We start from the raw sequence: 23,893 nt of genomic DNA on the forward strand, positions 1-23,893 counted from the left end.
TTTGAACCAGTCCATTGTTCCATGTCCAATTCTAACTGTTTCTACTTTACCTGCCTACAGGCTTCTTAGGAGACAAGTAAGATGTTCTGGTACTCTCATCTTTAAGAATTTTCCAGTTTGTTGTGATCCACATAGTCAAGGACTTTAGCATAGTCAGTGAAGCAGAAGTAGATGTTTTTCTGGAATTTCCTTACTTTCTCTATGATCCAATGAATGTTGACATTTTGATCTCTAGCTCCTGTCTTTTCTAAGACCAGCTCTTTAGAAAACTGTAAATCAGTTCAGAAAATAACATTTGTAAAAAGTGTAAACCAATTTTATTGAAAGTCACTCTGTGATAAAATCTGCATGCTCAGTTCTCATCAGTCAGTTCAGTTCAGTCGCTCAGTCGTGTCTGACTCTTTGCAACCCCATGAATCGCAGCACACCAGGCCTCCCTGTCCATCACCATCTCCTGGAGTTCACTCAGACTCACGTCCATCAAGTCTGTGATGCCATCCAGCCATCTCATCCTCGATCGTCCCCTTCTTCTCCTGCCCCCAATCCCTCCCAGCATCAGAGTGTTTTCCAAGGAGTCAACTCTTCACATGAGGTGGCCAAAGTACTGGAGCTTCAGCTTTAGCATCATTCCTTCCAAAGAAATCCCAGGGCTGATCTCCTACAGAATGGACTGGTTGGATCTCTTTGCAGTCCAAGGGACTCCCAAGAGTCTTCTCTAACACCACAGTTCAAAAGCATTAATTCTTCGGCACTCAGCCTTCTTCACAGTCCAACTCTCATATCCATACATGACCACAGGAAAAACCATAGCCTTGACTAGACGGACCTTAGTCGGCAAAGTAATGTCTCTGCTTTTGAATATGCTATCTAGGTTGGTCATAACTTTTCTTCCAAGGAGTAAGGGTCTTTTAATTTAATGGCTGTAGTCACCATCTGCAGTGATTTGGGAGCCCAAAAAAATAAAGTCTGACACTGTTTCCACTGTTTCCCCATCTATTTCCCATGAAGTGATGGGACCGGATGCCATGATCTTCGTTTTCTGAATGTTGAGCTTTAAGCCAACTTTTTCACTCTCCTCTTTCACTTCAATCAAGAGGCTTTTTAGCTCCTCTTCACTTTCTGCCATAAGGGTGGTGTCATCTGCGTATCTGAGGTTATTGATATTTCTCCCGGCAATCTTGATTCCAGCTTGTTTCTTCCAGTCCAGCGTTTCTCATGATGTACTCTGCATATAAGTTAAATAAGCAGGGTGACAATATACAGCCTTGACGGACTCCTTTTCCTATTTGGAACCAGTCTGTTGTTCCATGTCCAGTTCTAACTGTTGCTTCCTGACCTGCATACAGATTTCTCAAGAGGCTGGTTAGGTGGTCTGGTATTCCCATCTCTTTCAGAATTTTCCACAGTTGATTGTGATCCACACAGTCAAAGGCTTTGGCATAGTCAATAAAGCAGAAATAAATGTTTTTCTGGAACTCTCTTGCTTTTTCCATGATCCAGCGGATGTTGGCAATTTGATCTCTGGTTCCTCTGCCTTTTCTAAAACCAGCTTGAACATCAGGAGTTCATGGTTCACGTATTGCTGAAGCCTGGCTTGGAGAATTTTGAGCATTACTTTACTAACATGTGAGATGAATGCAACTGTGCAATCAGTTCTCATAGGATATTCTTTTTTTTTTTTGAATGTCTTGTCATTTTCATGACCCATCTACAACATTTGTGCAAATGATTCCTTCTGCTTTTCCATGACCTGAGCTTCAGTCCCTTCTCTCCAATCTCCTGCTAGACCCTGTATCTGAATTTTCTATCATCATCTTACAATCTAATGGTCCAAATTCAACTAAGCACCTTGCCACACAAGCCAACTCCTCTTCCTGCTGGCCCAGTTTTAGTCCAAGGAGATTTATTTTGTTATGAGGCTCAAAAATGCTATTCTTCCTTTATCTCCCTAGTGACTCCACCTTTAGCAATAAAGGCACCAAACTCTCAAGTGAAGTTCTTTAACCACTTTTATCTAAAGACCAATTATTTTTTTTAAACATTCAACCCTTCAAAGATCAATAATTTTATAAAATGCAAAATCCATTACTAGAAAATAAAATGATAAAAATTTCTCAAAACAATAGTCAACATTATTTCTCAAAACAATAGTCAACATTAAATTCACATATAAAATTAATTTTAATGAATTAAGTAAATGCAAAAACAGCATAAAAAAGAGAAAGAATTAGAACACTGTACTTATTTATTGAAACTGAACAAATAGGTGATTAATATAGTTCATTGCTATTTTTTCACTCACAATGTATTGTTTTTGCAATTATAATTGAGTAAAATAGCAATTCCCAGTAAGAAACACCTATTTGATTATTTTGAAAGAATTGTGCTCTTGTAGTTTTATAGGTTTTAATATGCCCCTTGCTAGTTAACTCATCTAATCTTGTCTCCAGAGGATAAAGCTGCCTCAGAGGATAATGTATGTTTAAAACTTTTTCTGTTTTGTTGTTTTATTTAAATAAAAAACAACCTAAGCAATATTTACTTAAGTTTTTTTAGAAGGTATTTAAAGCAATTTCAACAAAGCTCAGGATATTCACTCTTAACTTTTATAGGATATAAAGGAAGTGATATTGTATTTTTAAAACTGACATTTAATTTTTCATCGGTAACCAGTTCCAAAATGAGTTGTGTAAAATTACAGTTAAATTGAAATTAGATCTGATGAAAGAAACAGATCTGGATCCACTTCATGTATAAGTTTCCTATGCATGAAAGAAATAGATCTGGATCCATTCTATGCCTGAAACAGAATCCAACAACATATTTAAAAGATCATACATCATGACCAAGTGGGCTTTATCCCAGGGATGCAAGGATTTTTCAATATTTGAAAATCAATCAATGTGATATACCACATTAACAAATTGAAAGATTAAAAACCATACAATTATCTCAATAGATGCAGAGAAAGCCTTTGACAAAATTCAAAGGCTATTTATGATTTAAAAAAAACCTTCCAGAAAGCAGGCATAGAAGGAACATACCTCAACATAAAAGCCGTATATGATAAACCCACGGAGAACATTATCCTCAATGGAGAAAAACTGAAAGCATTCCTCCTAAAGTCAGGAACAAGACAGGGGTGCCCACTCTCACCACGATTATTCAACATAGTTTTGGAAGTTTTAGCCACAGCAATCAGAGAAGAAAAAGAAATAAGAGAAATCCAGATTAGAAGAAGTAAAACTCTCACTGTTTGCAGATGATATGATCCTCTAAATATAAAACCCTAAAGACACCACTAGAGAAATACTAGTGTTAATCAATGAATACAGTAAAGTTGCAGGATATAAAATTAATATACAGAAATCCCTTGCATTCCTATACACTAACAATGGGAAAACAGAAAGAGAAATTAAGGAAACAATTTCATTCACCATTGTGAGGAAAAGAATAAAACACTTAGCAATAAATCTACCTAAAGAAACAAAAGACCTATATGTAGAAAACTAGAAAACATTGATGAAATAAATCAAAAATGACACAAATAGATGGAGAAATATACCATGTTCACGGTCAGAAGAATAAATATAATGAAAATGAGTATACTACCCAAAGCAATCTATAGATTCAATGCAATTCCTATCAAGCTACCAACAATATTTTTCACAGAACTAGAAAAAATAATTTCACAATTTGTATGGAAATTCAAAAAAACCTTAAACAGCCAAAGCAATCTTGAGAAAGAAGAGTGAAACTGGAGGAATCAACCTGCCTGACTTCAGACTTTACTAACAAAGCTACAGTCATCAAGACAGTATGGTATTGGCACAAAGACAGAAATGTAGATCAATGGAACAAAATGGAAAGCCCAGAAATAAATCTATGCACCTATGGACACCTTATCTTTGACAAAGAAGGCAAGAATATACAATGGAATAAAGACGATCTCTTTAACAAGTGGTGCTGGGATAACTGGTCAACCACCTGTAAAAGAATGAAACTAGAACATTTTCTAACACCATACACAAAAATAAACTCAAAATGGGTTACAGATCTAAATGTAAGACCAGAAACTATAAAACTCTTAGAGGAAAACATACGAAAAACACTCTCTGACAAAAATCACAGCAAGATCCTCTATGACTTGCCTCCCAGAGTGGAAATAAAAGTAAAAATAAACAAATGGGACATAATTAAACTTAAAAGCTTTTGCACAATGAAGGAAACTATAAGCAAGGTGAAAAGACAGTGTTTAGAATGGGAGAAAATAATAGCAAACAAAGCAACTGACAAATAATTTATCTCAAAAATATACAAGCAGATCATGCAGCTCAATACCAGAAAAATAAATGACCCAATCAAAAAATGGGCCAAAGAACTAAACAGACATTTCTCCAAAGAAGACATATAGATGGCTAACAAACACATGAAAAGATGCTCAGCATCACTCATTATCAGAGAAATGCAAATCAAAACCGCAATGAGGTACCATCTCAAGCAAGTCAGAATGGCTGCTATCAAAAAGTCTACAAACAATAAATGCTGGAGAGGGTGTGGAAAAAAAGGGAACCCTCTTACACCATTGGTGAGAATGCAAACTAACATAGCCACTATGGAGAACAGTGTGGAGATTCCTTTAAACACTGGAATAGAACTGCCATACTGTCAGGGGACGTTCAATTTTAAGGGATCCAATATGTTGCATTTTCCTTTGTCTGCCATTTCTCAAGGACTCTCTGTTCCTTATCAGTTCCTGGAATACAGGAACGAGTAGAGCTGCACACAGTTCTCAGGACTGAGACCATGGGAAAGAGCATCTGCTTGGATTCTTTTAGTGACTCCCTTCAGTGACTCTCTTCAGTGACCTTGTGTTTATTAGAATATCTATTTTGTTGCAACTGGTGGAATTTCACTCTTTGTAATGGCTGAGTAATCATTTTACTGAAGATATATAAGCATGCATTTCTGCTAATAAAATACCTTTGTTCCACTAGAGACGTGGGTCCCCTGCATCCTTCTTTCTGTCTTCATTTTACAACCTGCAGTCAAAGGGGTTGGCTATATAAGCCCAGTAAGTATGATTAATATATTCAGCTTGAGCAGGGAGAGCAAAAGCAAGCAAAGCAAGCACAGAGACAAAAATATTTTCTGGATTCTGAGGCATTTCCTGTTGAGAAACCAGATTTTCAGCTTGATTAGTAAGGGTTTTTATCTGTCTCCAAGGAGGGAGATCACAAGGTAGATGATGTTCAGTGCAGTGTTTTTTGGAAATCTCTAAAGCCACTATGGCTTGTATTGGAACCTCTGCTTTCCGGGGATTTTGCCTTTTCCTCTCTATCTTGAACGCTGGTAGTTCCCTGGGGTCGGATCTTTTGAAGAAGGAACTAATTGACTTCATTGGATCCATCTGGAGAAATATAAGCATATCTCTTTCTCTGTAATATTTTTCAGATTTCCATTGTTTAGTCAACCCGTCTTGATACCAAATGGCCAGAGGAAGAGAGGTATCTTTCAATGTCTCGAAATGTTTTTCTGCTGTTGTCAAAATATCTCCTTGTGGTAAGTTTAAAAAATTTTAAACAAATAAAACTGTATTAACAATAGTTATAGCTTTAGAAATAACTTATGTTGGAATTTAGTAAAGTCTGCTTTAGATAAAGATAGTAGCGTTCCTGTGTATTCCCCTTTTTAAAATTTTAATTATTACTTTATTTGAAGTTTCAGTGTGTGATGTGTCTGTCTGACTATGTTTTGTGTCTGTGAATTATAAGGAATACCTGTAACATGTTTAATAGAAAATGATTGTAAAAATTGTTTGAAGTGTCTAGAAATATAGGCAGGGTCATTGTCTGTTTTTATAGAACTAGGAGTTTTCATTATTGTAAAGCAAGTTAACAGGTGGGTTAAGGTGTGGCCCATATAAAAGAAGAATTTGTATCAATTGAGACATGTAAGAAGGAAGAGGGAGAAAGTTCAGGGCAATGAGTTACATTCATTTGTCATAGTTCATTGGGTTGTAATCCTTGAGGATTGATACCTTGTGTAATAGGTCAAAGATGTAGGGGCCTACAAGTACAGCAGTTTTTAATGATTTTTGTTGCTGTTATGGCGGTATGGAATTTTTCAAATTTGGTATAAGGAGCCAGCATTATTGTGCAATAAAGCATATTGTTTCTTGGGAGTAGCAAAAGTAATGTTTATCAGCTTGTTTATTCCATTAGTCATAGGGCCGGGAAGACAGGAATGTGTTTGAATATGAGTAATATAAATGAAAGAACTGTGGTTTCTAATAATGATTGCAGTTTGAAAAAAAGATGTTGAATAATAGGTTGATTGGAGTTTATAGTGGAAGTTTCTATATTTTATAATACAAAAACTGAATATAAGGAGTCAGAGACTATATTAATGGATTAAGGATGTAGGTGAATAACTTGAATAAGAGCATATAATTTGTTTTGTTGAGCAGAATGAAATTTAGTATAAAAGACTTCATATTTTTTGAGAGACCAGACTGAGGCTTTGGCATTTTTAGTCTCATCTATATAGAAAACATCAGCTTGAGGTACAGGCTGTGAGTTGACAATGTGGGAGATAATAAATTCAGTATTTTTGAAGAAATTCCAGAGCTTGTTAGAAGAATAATGAAATGAAATTTCTCCAAAATATTCCAGAAAAGTTATTTGGAAATCAGTAGAAGTTTGTAATGTGTTCTCGAATTGAGGTTTATCAATAGGTATTACAATTTTATAAGGATTGGAGTCAATTAAAGTCAGTTTTATTTCTTTTATTGATAATGATTAGAGCGATTAAATCAAGATAGGATGTAAGTGATTTTGTCCCTCTAAAATGGGTATAGATCCATTTTATTGGGTGTTTTTGTTGGGCAAAAGTCCTGTGGGAGAATGAAGAGAGGGGAGTATAAATAATTTTAGAGGCAAATTAAGTCTAATATGTGTAAGAAATTGCTTTTGCAATTTATTTTGTATTAAATAGAGTTTTTCTCATGTTTCTTGTGAAAGTGAATGAGGGCTATTTAAATTGAGATCTCCTTTCAAAGTATAAATAGATTAGTCAGTTGATAATTAGCAATGTCTAAAGAAGATCTAATCCAATTTATATCATCTAAAAGTTTTTGAAAATCATTTAAGGTTGATAATTTATCACTGTAAATCTGTGTTAGTAATATGTTATTTATTAACAAATCTTAAGTAATGGTAAGGTGTAGAGGTTTGAATCTTTTTAGGGGCAATGATTAATTCAGTCTTTCAAGCATTGTTGAGCTATATTAAACATGTGTCAAGTTTCTAAAACAGATGGAGCTGAAAACAATATATCATCCATGTAATGAATAACAAGAAAGTTAAGAAATTGTATTCTTACAGGTTTAAGGGCTTTGGCTATATAGTATTGGCACATGGTGGGAGAATTTATCATTTTTTGTGGCAGTACAGTCTATTGGTACCGTTTATGAGGCCTGGTGTGATTAGGATAAGGAAGAGAGAAAGCAAATATCTCTCAGTCTAGAGGGTGCAAAAGTATATTTAAAAAGCAATCTTGTAAATCTATAATAATAATATGCCAGTTTTGAGGAATAATGGTAGGTGATGGGATTTCTGGTTGTAATGTACCCATAGGTATTATAGATGCATTAACTTTTTTAAGTTCTGTTAAGAGATGGAGAAGACTCTTGAGAGTCCCTTGGACTGCAAGGAGATCCAACCAGTCCATTCTAAAGAAGATCAGTCCTGGGTGTTCTTTGGAATGAATGATGCTGAAGTTGAAACTCCAGTACTTTGGCCACCTCATGCAAAGAGTTGACTCATTGGAAAAGACTCTGATGCTGGGAGGGATTAGGGGCAGGAGGAGAAGGGGATGACAGAGGATGAGATGCCTGGATGGCATCACCGACTCGATGGACATGAGTTTGAGTGAACTCCGGGAGTTGGTGATGGACAGGGAGGCCTGGCATGCTGCAATTCATGGGGTCGCAAAGAGTCAGACACAACTGAGCGACTGAACTGAACTGAAGAGATGCCATTTGCCAGATTTCTTTTTCATAACAAAAATGGAAGAGTTCCAAGGGGAATAAGATTTCTCAATATGTTTTAATTTCTATTGTGTATCTATAAGTTCTTTAGCAGTTTGTAAATTTTCTTTTGTAAGAGGCCACTGCTCTGTCCAAATAGGCTCATCATTTTTCCAAGTTATTTTAATAATTGCATTGTTTGTTAAATGAGCAGTGGCCCCTAAGAAAAATGTGGAATGTATATCTGAGTTTGGCATTGCATAAGTAAATCCCTTCCTATGAGATTAAGGGGTCCATCTATCACATAAGGTTGTAATGTTGCAGGCTGGCCTTTTGGTCCCTCACAAGGATAAATTTGAATACTTTGATAGGCTTCTTGCATTTTGGTTTGAGAAACTCCTGTAATTTGGCAAGAAATTTTTTGTATAGGCCAAGATTTGGGCCATAAGTGTTTGGAAATAATAGTGATATCAAATCCAGTATTGAGGAGACTAGAAAATCTTTTACCATTAATTTTGATATTTATATTTGGTTGGGTATATTCAGATACCAATGATGTCCATAAGGATTGTTTTTGATCTGTATTTTCTAATTCATTTGTCTGTATATCATTAGAGGAGTTAATAGAAATGTAAGGCAAAAGAAGTAATTGGGCAATTACTGGTGCTGGGCATATACACCAAGGAAATCAGAATTTAAAGAGAGACATGTACCTCAATGTTCATCACAGCACAGTTTACCATAGCTGGGACATGGAAGCAACCTAGATGTCCATCGGCAGATGAATGGATAAGAATGCTGTGGTAAATATACACAATAGAATATTACTCAGCTATTAAAAATAACCCATTTGAATCAGTTCCAATGAGGTGGATGAAACTGGAGCCTATTATACAGAGTGAAGTAAGTCAGAAAGAAAAACACCAATACAGTATACTAGCGCATATATATGGAATTTAGAAAGATGGTAATGATGACCCTTTATGCAAGACAGCAAAAGAGTCATAGATATAAAGAACAGACTTTTGGACTCTGTAGGAGAGGACAAGGGTAGGATGATTTGAGAGAATAGCATTGAAATATGTATATTACCGTATGTGAAATAGATCACCAGTCCAAGTTTGATGCATGAAACAGGGCACTCAAAGCCGATGCACTGGGACAACGCTGAGGGATGAGATAGGGAGGGAGGGTGATGGGGGTTCAGGATGGGGGACACATATACACCTATGACTGATTCATGTCAATATACGGCAAAACCCACTACAATCCTGTAAAGTAATTAGCCTCCAATTAAAATAAATAAATTAATTTAAAAATTTCCTATGCATTAATATTCTTTTGACAAAAATAAAATTTAAATTAGATACAAATATGTAAGATTTTGGTGTTAACTTTTCACAGACATTCAACACCAAATTTATCACTAGCTATTGATGATTGTTAAATCATCATATATGTCAAAATAATTTGTAGATACTCCGTTCATCCAAACATCTAACTTTTGTTTTTCACCTTTGCTCATTAAAAAAAAAAAAAAAACTTACACTCCTTCTTTGAATGGATATATTAATTAAAAATACTCAACATATCAGACAAATAAGTCTGGCTTATTCATATCTTTAAAATTTGAGATCAAACTAGTTTCAGGTCTTGCAGAAACAGTGGGAGTATATTCTGTGGTAAAATATTCAACAGATCATTTCTTTCTGATAAGCACAGAGAACAACCATGGTTAAGATCAACATCCATATTATCATATAAAAAAGACAGTAATATCCAAGTGGTAATGCATTAGCCATATATAATTCACAGTTCTTACTATATCATTAAGAACATTTAATTCAACTACTAAGAGTATTTTTCATAGCGCAACTTTCTCCATAAAGGATAGAGTGATTTACATTCTAGTGCAACCTCTTTAATCTAGAGAATCATTAAGCATGCTTTCTTATCATTAGAGGTTTAGTATCAAAAAATACAACTAGGCAAAACCTTAGACCACATTTGTTGACAATGTAATGTTTCAGAATTTTGTGTAGATTAGAATTTTTCAAATTTTAGAATTACTCTTTCATATTCTTATTCACTGCTGCTAAGTCACTCCAGTCGTGTCCGACTCTGTGTGACCCCAGAGACGGCAGCCCGCCGGGCTCCGCTGTCCCTGGGATTCTCCAGGCAAGAATACTGGAGTGGGTTGCCATTTCCTCCAATGCACGAAAGAGAAAAGTGAAAGTGAAGTTGCTCAGTCATGTCAGACTCTTAGCAACCCCATGGACTGCAGCCTACCAGGCTCCTCCGTCCATGGATTTTCCAGGCGAGAGTACTGGAGTGGGGTGCCATCGCCTTCTCCGTCTTCTTCACTACAGGTCATTATAAGATACTGAATATATCTCCCTGTGCTATACAGTCAAATCTTGCTGTTTGTCTATTTTTTTATATATAGTAGCTTGTATTTGCTAATTCCAAGCTACTAATCGACTCCTCCACTCAACCATTTCCCCTTTGATAACCACAGGTCTCTTTTAATGTATGTTTCTATTTTGTAAATAAGTATATTTGTATCATAGATTCATAGATTCCACATGTAAGTGATATCATATGATATTTGTTTTTCTTCGACTTACTTCACTTACATGAAAATCTCTAGGCCTATCCATGTTGCTGCAAATGGCATAATTTCATTTGTTTTTATGAGTAATATTCCATTTCATGTATATATATATGAATATACATATGTATATATACATACATATATATGAAAAGTGGAAGTGTTAGTCGCTCAGTCATGTCCAATTCTCTGCGACCCCATGGACTGTAGCCCTCCAGACTCTTCTGTTCATGGGATTTTCCAGGCAAGAATACTGGAGTGGGTTGCCATTTCCTTCTCCAGGGGATCATCCCGACGCAGGGATCAAACCTGGGTTTCCCAAATTGTGGGCAGATTTTTTACCGTTTGAGCCACCAGGGAAGATATATATATAATTCTATCTTTTATATATTTATATTTTTAATATTTATATATATATATATATATATCTTCTTTATCCATTCATTTGTCAATGGACATTTAGGTTGCTTCCCTGTCTTGGCCATTGTATATAGAGCTGCAGTGAACATTGGGGTACATGTATTTTTCAAATTATGGTTTCCTCCAGATATATGCCCAAGAGCAGGATTACAGGATCATATGGTAACTCTATTTTTAGTTTTTTAAGGAACCTCCTTAAGTGTTCTCCACAGTGGCTGCATCAATTTACAGTCCCACCAATGGTGTAGAAGGGCTCCTTTTCTCCATGCTCTCTCCAGTATTTATTTTTCGTAGATTTTTTAATGATGGGCACTCTGACTGATATGAGGTGATAACTTCATTGTAGTTTTTTCTTGCTTTTATCTAATAATTGACAATGTGGAGCATCTTTTCATGCACCTGTTGGCCATCTGTATGTCTTCTTTGGAGAAATGTCTACTTAGTTCTGTCCATTTTCTGATTGGGTTTTTTTTTTTTAAATATTAAGCTGATGAGATGTTTACATATTTTGGAAATTAACCTGTTGTTGGTTTCATAATTTGCAAATATTTTCTCCCAGTTCTTACGTTGTCTTTTTGTTTTCTTGATGATTTCCTTTGCTGTGCAAAAGCTTTTAAGTTTGATTAGATTCCATTTGTTTATATTTGCTTTCATTTCTATTCCCTTGGGAGACTGCCCAAGAAAATATTGCTACAATTTGTGTCAGAGAATGTTCTGCCTATGTTTTCTTCTCAGAATTTTATGGTGTCCTGTGAGAGTTGGACTGTGAAGAAGGCTGAGCACAGAATTGATGCTTTCGAACTGTGGTGTTGGAGAAGACTCTTGAGAGTCCCTTGGACTGCAAGGAGATCCAACCAGTCCATTCTGAAGGAGATCAGCCCTGGGATTTCTTTGGAAGGGATGATGCTAAAGCTGAAGCTCCAGTACTTTGGCCACCTCATGCAAAGAGTTGACTCATTGGAAAAGACTCTGGTGACAGGAGGGATTGGGGGCAGGAGGAGAAGGGGACGACAGAGGATGAGATGGCTGGATGGCATCACTGACTCGATGGACGTGAGTCTGGGTGAACTCTGGGAGTTGGTGATGGACAGGGAGGCCTGGCGTGCTGCGATTCATGGGGTCACAAAGAGTCAGACATGACTGAGCGACTGAACTGAACTGATCTTATATTTAAGTCTTTAAGTCATTTTGAGTTTATTTTTATGTATGGTTTGAAGGAGTGTTCTAACTTCACTGATTTCCATGTGGCTATCCAGCTTGCCCAACACCATTTGCCAAAGAGATAATCTTTTCTCCATTGTATATTCTTGCCTCCTTTGTTGAAGATTAATTAACTCTAAGTGTGTGGTTTTATTTCTGTACCCTCTATTCAGTTCTGTTGACGTATTTTCTGTTTTTGTGCCAATACCATGCTGTTTTGATTACTTTGTTCTTTTTCCTCAGGATTTCTTTGGTAATTCTGAGTCTTTTATGGTTCCATAAAAATTTTAGGATTATTTGTTCTAATTCTGGTGGTGCAGAGGTTAAAGCATCTGCCTGCAATGTGGGAGACCTGGGTTCGATCCCTGGGTCAGGAAGATCCCCTGGAGAAGGAAACGGCAACCCACTCCAGTATTCTTGCCTGGAAAATCCCATGGATGGAGGAGCTTGGTGGGCTACAGTCCACGGGTCGCAGAGTTGGACACGACTGAGCGACTTCACTTCACTTCACTTCACACTAAAAAAATCTTTTAAATTCTTTCACTGTTCAAGTTACTGTCACTTAGAAACAATAAGTGGTATCCCTTCTACTTTCCCTCTTCATAACTTGATACTTTCTAATTTTTATCTTCTAGCTCTTTCCTTCTAAATTAATAGCTTCTCAAATTTTGGCTACTGATCACTCCTAGCCCCTGCTAAACCTCCTCTCATCCTCAATGCTCTTCCAGATTGGGTCTCTTTACAATGCTAACTCTTTTCATCTTCTTCCTTTATAGTCTCCATTATAAAACTTGATATTATTCTTCTCTTCTGGTTCCAAAACTCTTTCTCATTGTAGTTAATTTTCCCAACTGGGAAAAAAAAGAATCATTAGAAAATTCCTGTGTGATTTCCTGCTTCTTTTCTCCTCTTCCTAGATTTCAACTCCTAACCCTCTATCTTTGCTGCCTAGCCACTCCTCTGAAAATTCCTTTTCTCCAGTTTTGTCATCTTCTCAAAGCCTTAGTTCCTACACCCTCCTCTCACACACACCTGCCTCAGGCACTCTTTCCTAACTTCTGTGCCCCTTCACTCGATAAGTCAACCCACTCTAATGTCTTCACATTCCAATCTCCTTACCTAAGGACCTGGAGTTTTTCCCTTTACCATCATTTTGAGGGCATACCATCCGAGGTAGCCTGAGGATTTTCTTTCACAGACTGGGAAAATAGAAGGCACTAGCCATGATTTCTCCCCATTTGCTTCTTTCTTGCAATGCTGGCATGCCTGTTCATACTTATGCTCATGATCTGTCCAAACGATGACTCTGGATGATAGCTGTGCCCACCCACATTATCTCCATTCAAAACTTGAGAAAACTTCTCCATGTGTGAGAAAGAATTCTAAGAAGCTGCGGGCTAAATCCCCTGCCAAGCATGTGCAGAGATTGAATCTAACAAAGAGGAGCAGGGAAGCTTGTGATGTCATCAGCCATTCATCATGATGCAGGGGAGGAAAGCATTTCTTCTACCTGTCTTACATCTTGACTAGGACTCTGTTACAAAAGACATATTAACAAGAAAAAAGCACACTAATATATTTGGTATAAGGTTTACTTATGAAATGGGAGGAAGTAAAGAATCAAAGAAGACCTAAATGTTTTTATACTTGGCTAAACAAAGGGAGGCAATTGTGGAAAAGTAACTGAAATATATGAGGGGCAAAGGAAGATAAGAGTTATTTTAATAAGGTCTGTTTGCATACAATTCTCTTGGCATTGACTCTTCTTTTTGGTGATGTGTGTCTTTTCTCCTGGTGTAGAGAGGACATCTTTCACTTGAGAGTGTTAAGTCATGTTTTCTTGTACTATTCAGTATACCTTTCTTGCATCTGCTGTTTTATAAGTGCCTTTAGCTCAAAATAATCATTATGCCAAAGTGGCATATTTGGGGGTGGCATTCTTGCCAAATTTCACTGGCAATCACACCACTTGGAAGGAAAACACATGCAACTGCCTGCGTGATGGGTTCACTTTTCCTGGAGAGCAGGGTTAAATAGCTCTGTCCTTCATATCCCAGAGCCACAGTTACCCTTTCCCCACAGATGCCATGTTCTCTCCACATAGAACTTAAAACATTCTGCACATCTCTCCCTCCTTACCATTCCCATTTCCATCTCACCCCAAGCTGGTGAGATGAAAGAACAACTGACAAGGAAATTTAGGGCAATAAAAAAAATAAGACCTTACAAGAGGGAGATAAGTTTGTAAAAATATTCCAGGTTCACTGCTATGTTGGCTGAAAAAAAATTAGTTCAAAGGACTGTATTTTGAAAAACTGTTCTTATCAATACTTACTATGTGCAGAGAACTGTGCTGAAGAAAACTTTAAAAACTTGACTTTCTGGCATCTTAGAGTCTAGGATAATACTCGAGAATTAAAGACATGTCCCTTTGAGATTCTAACATAAAGACAAAATTATATATGTGCTCATATAGATTCCAAATGATGTATAAAATTTCAGGGAATCTATGGAATCTCTAATGCTTGTCCCTCAATTTTAATTAAGAAATTTTAGTCTTGACATAAAATTTCTGGATATATATATATATATATATATACACACACACACACACATACTCTGACCCAGAAATTTCACCACCATTGATGTATCCTACTAATTCAATGGCTTCCCAGGTGGCACAGTGGTAAAGACTCTACCTGCGCATGCAGGAGACACAAGAGAAGCAGCTCCAAGCCCTGGGTCAGGAAGATCTCCAGGAGGAGGAAATGGCAACCCACTACATTATTCTTGCCTGGGAAATCCCATGGAGAGAGGAGCTTGGTGGGCTACAGTTCATGGCATCGCCAAGAGTTGGACATGACTTATCAACTAAACAACAGTAAATAAAACATCGCTTGTAAAAAGGACTGAAAGGAAAAATCTCTATTTTGAGGCAGATATAATGGGGGGGTTTTGTGAAGGTGAGGGTGAATGCCATAGGAGTACAGACAGAAGATTGAATATACCATCAGAGAGTGCATCACTGCATCCAGAGAAATTTCTATTGGACCTCCTAATCTTCTTTCTAACAAGACTAAATCTAAATACATTCTGCTTTTCATCAAGCATTTGAGACCAGATTTTGATCCATTGTTTAAACTTTGAGAAGCACATCTAACAGTTCTGACTGTGTCACAATTGTTTTTTCCCCACTTGCTGCTGCTGCTGCTGCTAAGTCGCTCCAGTTGTGTCCAACTCTGTGCGACCCCACATATTTTCCCCACTTAGAGGTTATGAATTAATCCTTGTCCAAGATAAGAAAGCCACGCACTAGTTAGAGAGGTAAGGGTAGGTTTTGTTCAGCAATACTACTGCAATAGGGGAAAGAGCCCAGACTGATCTGAACTCAACTTTGATTTGTTCGGAGATGACTGGGCATTTTAAAAAGAGAATGAGGGAGTAGGGGGATGAGTAAGGTGGAAGTTAAGCAGAGTCAGGGAAGTAGAAATTTATACAAAGGCAGAGAATAGGGGTTATTCTTGGGCTTCCCAGGTGGCACAGTGTAAAGACTCTGCTTGCAATGCAGGAGACGCAGGTTCAATCCCTGGGTCGGGAAGATCCCCTGGAGAAGGAAATGGCAACCCACTCCAGTATGCTTACCTGGAAAATCCCATGGACTATAGGCTGCCAGACTCCTTTATCCATGGGATCACTAAGAGTGGGACACGACTGAAAAACTAACAAATTCACTTTCAGAGGTTAGTTAATGTGACCAGGCCATGTAGGTTTGCTAATTGGTGCTTCTCTAGAGGAGAAACAAACTTCTTATATCTGGGTGTCAGGAGGCAATGATGACAGAGCAAGATACCAAAGTTAAGGCCATTTTACTCCCAAAGAAGGGGCTTCCCTGGTAGCTCAGCTAGTAAAGAATCCAGCTGCAATGCAGGAGACCCCCATTCAATTCCTGGGGTGGGAAGATCTCCTGGAGAAGGAATAGGCTACCCACTCCAGTATTCTTGGGCTTCCTTGATGTCTCAGATGATAAAGAACCTGCCTGCAATGTGGGAGACCTGGGTTCAATCCCTGGGTTGGGAAGATTGCCCGGAGGAGGACACAGCAACCTGCTCCAGTATTCTTGCCTGGAGAATCCCCATGGATAGAGGACCCTGCCAGGCTACAGTCCATGGGGTCACAAAGACTCGGACACAAATGAGCAACTAAGCACAGCACAGCACTCCCAAAGGAACTGGGAGTAAAAAGGAGAGTTATCTCCCAGAAAGATTGCATTTCAAAGGGCCAGCTCTCAGGTCCTAGAGGAAACTGTTTGGGTGGTAGACTTGTAACTCAAATGGTAGATAAAAGATGTAAAATTGCATTAACCATTCTAACCTTTTAAAAAACATGCTGTAAGTGCTCTAAGAGGGGTTTAAGGGTCTGTCTGCTTATCACATTGTGGCTATATCAAATGCTAAATTCTTCTTGCCGCATTGAGCTTTCTCAAGCAGGCATTTTAAATGGGGCTGGGTCATCCTAAGAATGATTTCGAGCTATTTGAAACCATGTTCAAGTCTCTCAGAGGTGTTTGTGTGTGTGTTAGGGGTGGGGGTAAAACTATTTGTGTTGAGAATCTACAGTTTTTATAGGTCAAAGTTGAAGCCAGGTTGAGAAGAGGGCTCAGGTGAGCGTGACTACAGCATGATCAAGGAGAGTCTGTCATCGTATCAAACATGGGTAAAGTCAATTAAACCCAAGATGCATTGACAGAGAGCCTAATTTTAGTACAGTCATAGGCTTTCAGCGTTGGATTGAGGACTCAGAAACCACTGAAACAATCTCTGACTTCCTCTATAATATCCCTAATGAGCTAGCATCAGCCAGAATTTCCCACTGATGGAAAATTCACCTCATGATGAATCATGAACACTGCTGTATTGGCTTGATTGTTAGGAGCATTGCTTACCTTGAGTCCAAAGCTACATTCATGGTGCTTTCAGTCATCAGACTTTCATGACAAAACAGAAGGAGCTTACCCTCTCCCAATTAGCATCAGAAGATAAATAGCCTGTCTTCTACTCATTTGTCGTCATTGTTCAGTCCCGTACGACTCTTTGCGACCCCATGGACTGCAGTATGACAGGCTTCCTTGTCCTTCACCATCTTCTGGAATTTGCTTAAATTCACAGCCATCAGGTCGGTGATACCATCCAACCATCTCATCCTCTGTCGTCCCCTTCTCCTGCCTTCAATCTTTCCCAGCATTAGGGTCTTTTCCAGTGAGTCAGCTTTTCGCATCAGGTGGCCAAAGTATTGGAGCTTCAGCATCAGTCCCTCCAATGAATATTTATTACATACTTACTGTTCTACTCATTACATACTTAATTTCTTTTTCTGGGGCAATGGGTGTGGCTCCAGTTACTTTATTTCTCACATTCTGTTTCCATTGTTTCTTTGTAGGTATTACCTTAATTAACACTGCCTTTAGGTTAGTGGGTAAATGTTTAATTATGTATGAACACTTACATGGACACATGGGTAGCAGCTAAGGAGAAGCAGGCAGTGGTTCTTTTTCACCTCTATTAGGTAGTGAAAGAAGTCCTAGTCACTAAGATAACACAGTGATTTCAACTTAAAGATGATTTTGAGTCATATCAGAAAAAAAAGTGGAGAATGTGTTAAATGTTTCACAGTTTTCTATTCTTATTAAAGTTAAATTCAATCTAAAATTATTGAACTCTTATAAGTTCCAGTGAGACAGGCTTTATTTATTTTATTTATTTGGCCACACCTCATAGCTTGTAGAATCTTAGTTCTCTGACTAGGGATTGATTCTGGGCCCTTGGCAGTAAGAGTGTGGAGTGCTAACCACTGGACCATCAGGGAGTTTCTGGCTTTATTTATTTTTAAATTAATTTATGCAAAAGACTATTCCTGCCAAATACTGAGTGAACTGTGTGTTACTCTAGTGTAGTAGAGTATTAGTCACTCAATTCTGTCCAACTCTTTGCGATCCCATGGACTGTAGCCCACTCAGCCCCTCTGTCCATGGGATTCTCCAGGCAAGAATACTGGAGTGGATAGACATTCCCTTTTCCAGTGTTACTCTACCTTTTGACTAATAATGTCGAATCTTAGGACTATTCATTTATTTAGTAATTATTTAGTAACTAATTTTTACTCTGTGCAGTGCACTGTGCTAGGGGCTGATAATAGGCAAGCAAACAAGATAGGCAAGATGCTTCTTGTGGAACCTGCATTCTAGTGGTGAAAGATGAATAATACACAAATAAAGGAACAGACAGGGCTAAGTTGTAATGAATGTTGTGATAAAAATGAATGAAACATGTTCATATAATAACAAGTGAGACCTATCTTATGAGTTAAACAGAGGCTAAATGAATATTTGCAACCATAAACTCTTAGATCCAGATGCCAATTAAAATCATAAAGAAAATTTGCCATAGAAAATAAGAAGAGAGAAAGAAGGAAAATGGCAATTAAAAAAATAGATTATAGAATTCTTCAGTGCAGTCTCAGATAGAATTCAGTATAAAACATTTAGCCTAATCACAGAAGACACAGGCTATAGCTTGTCAGATTTACAAGTTGAAAGTTTTCAGGAAAAACTAGCTACTGCGTATGAAACTAGAGAAAAGGGAACCACTCAAGAGGCTTTTGTTCCTATGGCCATTGCACCTCTGTTACTTCTGTACTGTCTGATCCCCCAGCTCTCCTAGAGAGGCTCCTTCCAATCATTCAGGTGTCTGTTCAAATAGCTCCTCTGATAAAACCTTTCTGATCAACCAGTCAAATCTGGCCCCCAACATCCATGTTATTCTCTATCCCAATACCATGATATATATATTTTTTTAATATTTGTCAGAACCTGAAATCATCTCAATATTATGTTACTTTTGATCAATTCTTTTTCTACAGGAAAGTAAAGTCCAAGAAGTAAAGCCCTCATCTGTCTTATTTATCTCTGTGACAATAACACTGCCTGGGACAGAGAAAGGAAATGGTGAGGTTGATTATTACCTGTGTTTTAATAGTAAAGTGATGTTGATATATCAGGGTAGGGAGGACTTACAGGATTATATACTGCAAAAAGTATTAAAGAAGCTGATCCATATCATCTGGAGAAAAAAAGCCCTGACTAGGCACTTTAGAGCTAGCTGCCTTTGCACATTTGGAATGAGAGAGCAGACACATTCCTTTGAGCTCCACTGTAAAGAACCAGAATATATGAAAGCCAGACAGAGGTGCAGTTCTATTGAATATGGTAAAGAACTTCTGAGCAGTCCAAACAGACCAAAAATCAAGTGACCCTCCTTGGTAACTAGTCCATATATTGATCATTATGACTTTATGTGAAACTGGAGTAAATCCTTATTTCTTAATGTCCAGGAAAACGCCAACATCTCACTAGATGTTATTAAGTATTCTATAACACAATAAGTAGACTGTGGCAAATTAATTTGGGGGGGGGGGAAATTAAGTTAAAGTAAAAAAAAAATTGTATTGTAGGAAATTTAATAGAGCCTTTAATAAAAATAAAGTGTATTATGACTCTCTCCATCTCTCCAAATGAAATAGTATCTCAGGTTTCTCAAATCTAAATGACCAGAGAGCTCCTTTTTCAAGAAATACTAGTTAACATTTCATGGGATACCAGTGTCTTAAAGATCAAAGGTCTATGGTTCTCTACCGAAGAAGGACATGAACTGGTAGGGCTGGGGGTACACAGGGGTAAACGTTATGGATTGATTGGTGTCCTTTCCAAAAATCCATGTGATAAAGTCCCAACCCCTAATGTAACTGTATTTGGAACAGTGCTTTCAAAGAAGTAACTAGGGGATGACTGATATCGTAAAGGTGTGCCCCCAGTTAATAGGACTTGTGCCTTTATTAGAAGAGTAAGAGTTACCAGGGCTCATACACCCGGAGTGAAGTCCCTATGAAGACACAGTGCAAAGGTGGCTGTCTACAAGCCAAAGAGAGAGGCCTCAGGAGACACCAGCCTGGCTGGTTCAATGCTGGCTCATTGATCTTGAAGTTCTAGTTGCCGGAACTGTGAGAAAATGAATTCCTGTTGCTTAAATCATTCGGTCTTTGGTATTTTGTTATGGCAGCTCTAGCAGACTGACACAGTCTCTAATATTGACTAATTCTGGGGTTACAGATATTCCCTTCAGCACTGAGCACAGTAGACATGATTTTACTAATAGGAGCCGGGAGGTGCATGTGTGTGTATATAATCTAGATCCAGATAGTGTCAGCTTACTTAGAAGCAACATGAACCAACAGGACAAAATAGTCCTTACTGTTAATTCACATCATCTTGTCCCATGATTGAAACTATTAAGCCTTGGTGATGCAATTAAACTGAATAGAACCAAAGTATAGAATTACTAGATGTGCTAACTTCCTGTTCCAATGAGGAGTAGGGTATAAGGTCCCATCAGACACAAGATCAAAATGCAAATATTCAGATCTCTGGGTCACCATGCCCAGTGCATGGAGGCATGATCACAATGGAAAAAGGGAAGGGAAAGGAAGGGAAAGGGAAGAAAGTTGGAGCAGAATACCCAGTCAGTCCAGTGGTTAGGATTCCATGCTTCCATGTACGGGGTGCAGGTTCAATCCCCAGTCAGGAAACGATCCCACGTGCCACAACAACAACAACAACAAAAGCTGAAGCATTCAGGGGTCACATAGGGAAGGGAAAAGAGGACAGACAAAAGGTTACAGTTAGTTCAGCCAGATCTAGGCCACTGATTGCAAACTCCACAAGAAGGCCTTGAAAGTGACAGATGCTAGGAAGAAAGGCACTGGGCGTTGAGGCGAGCTGGTAAAGTAACTAGGAGAGAAAAACAGAATCAAGTAGTAGACTTCTGACTTCTTCCCAGCCACTCCCAATCTGCCGCCTTATTTATCACTTGAACATATCAGGGTTCCTTGGAGGGGTTTTAACCTGAAAACCTGAAGCACCAGTCTAATCTCTCTAGCTGTGGCAGAAGCAGAAAGTACCAAATGGTGAAAGGACTGTCACAGCATTGCATGTTAGACAGATGAAGGTGGGGGACAGAGAAGGAGCCTTTGTCCCCTGGTTCTCAATCATCCCCTCTCCCACTGGGATCCTCTTCCAGATGATCCTCACACATGAAAATGCCATGCACCCTGACCTGGTGCTCAGCCCCCCTCTGCCTGCTCACTTGAGACATCAGCTATCCTTCCTGACTAGTCTGATTTGGCCAGTTTTACTCCTATTACTCCAATTTCCAATATGTCTTCAAGGCTACCTCTTAGATTTAAAGGCAATACATCCGTGATTAGAAACATGGACTCTTAACGTTAACCATAAACTAGCCACTTCTCTAAGCCCCTGTTGCCTCAGCTAAGTAACAGGGCAAATAGCAACACCCATCTCATGAGATGGTCTTAAACTATTTCATGCACTCAGCAGGTATAGCACAGTTCCAGCACAAGTAAGTGCTTAGTGTTTGGTGGATTTTCTCATTTTAAGATTCCCTTCCTACAGCCAACCTTCCACACCTAATTATTGCCCAGCTGAAATACTGGCTTCCCTCTTCCCCTCCAGCTAACTGAACAAAACCATCCCAAAGAAAGAGAAATGCAAGAAGGCAAAATGGTTGTCTGAGGAGGCTTTACAAATAGCTGAGGAAAGAAGAAAAGCAAAAGGCAAGGGAGAAAGGGAAACATATACCAACTGAATGCAGAATTCCCGTGAATAGCAAGAAGAGGTAAGAAGACAGTCTTAAATGAACAATGCAAAGAAGTAGAGGAAAACAATAGAATGGGAAAGACTAGAAATCTCTTCAAGAAAATTAGAGATACTAGAGATACCAAGGGAAGAGTTCACAGAAGGATGGGCATGGGAAAAAAAAAAAAAAAGGAAGAAATGGCAAGTACCTAACAGAAGTAAAAGAGATTAAGAAGAGGTGAAAAAAAAAATACACAAAAGAACTGTACAGTTCTATTTGCAATTTTTTAAGAAATCTCCACACTGTTTGCCATAGTGGTTGCACTAGTTTGCATTCCCACCAACAGTGTAGGAGGGTTCCCTTTTCTCCACACCCTCTCCAGCATTTATTGCTTGCAGATTTTTGGATCGCAGACATTCCGACTGGTGTGAAGTGGTACCTCATTGTGGTTTTGATTTGCATTTCTCTAATAATGAGCGATGTTGAGTGATGTTGAGCATCTTTTCATATGTTTGTTAGCCATCCGTATGTCTTCTTTGGAGAAATGTCTATTTAGTTCTTTGGCCCATTTTTTGATTGGGTCGTTTATTTTTCTGGAATTGAGCTGCATAAGTTGCTTGTATATTTTTGAGATTAGTTGTTTGTCAGATGTTTCATTTGCTATTATTTTCTCCCATTCAAAAGGCTGTCTTTTCACCTGTCTTATATTTTCCTTTGTTGTGCAGAAGCTTTTAATTTTAATTAGATCCCATTTGTTTATTTTTGCTTTTATTTCCAGAATTTTGGGAGGTGGCATACACACCGAGGAAACCAGAATTGAAAGAGACACATGTACCCCAATGTTCATCGCAGCACTGTTTATAATAGCCAGGACATGGAAGCAACCTAGATGTCCATCAGCAGATGAATGGATAAGAAAGCTGTGGTACATATACACAATGGAGTATTACTCAGCTGTTAAAAAGAATACATTTGAATCAGTTCTGTTGAGATGGATGAAACTGGAGCCGATTATACAGAGTGAAGTAAGCCAGAAAGAAAAACACCAATATAGTATACTAACACATATATATGGAATTTAGAAAGATGGCAATGATGACCCTGTACACAAGACAGCAAAAAAGACACAGATGTATATAGCGGACTTTGGGACTCAGAGGGAGAGGGAGAGGGAGAGGGTGGGATGATTTGGGAGAACGGCATTGAAACATGTATACTATCATGTAAGAATCGAATCACCCATCTATGTCTGATGCAGGATACAGCATGCTTGGGGCTGGTGCATGGGGATGACCCAGAGGGATGTTGTGGGGAGGGAGGTGGGAGGGGGGTTCATGTTGGGATCGCATGTACACCCGTGGTGGATTCAGGTCAATGTATGTGGAAACCAATACAGTATTGTAAAGTAAAATAAAGTAAAAATAAAAATTTAAAAAAAGAAAAAAGAAAAACACTTAAAAAAAAAAAAGAAGAACTGTACAAAAGGTCTTAATGACCCAGATAACCATGATGGTGTGATCACTCACCTAGAGCCAGACATCCTGGAGTGGGATGTCAAGTGGGCCTAAATAAGCATTACTATAGACAATGCTAGTGGAGGTGATGGAATTTCAACTGAGCTGTTTCAAATCCTTAAAGATGATGCTATTAAAATGCTGCACTCAACATGCCAGCAAATTTGGAAAACTCAGCAGTGGCCACAGGGCTCTAAAAGTTCAGTTTTCATTCCAATTCCAAAGAAAGTCAATGCCAAAGAATGTTCAAACTACCATGCAATTGCACTCATTTCACATGCTAGTAAGGTTACGCTCCAAGTCCTCCAAGCTAGGCTTCAACAGTACATGAACCGAAAACTTCCAGATGTACAAGCTGGATTTTGAAAAGGCAGAGGAACAAGAGATCAAATTACTAACATCCCTTGGATCATAG

This window comes from Budorcas taxicolor, chromosome 7, assembly GCF_023091745.1.
Source record: "Budorcas taxicolor isolate Tak-1 chromosome 7, Takin1.1, whole genome shotgun sequence".
NCBI classification, from domain to species: domain Eukaryota; kingdom Metazoa; phylum Chordata; class Mammalia; order Artiodactyla; family Bovidae; genus Budorcas; species Budorcas taxicolor.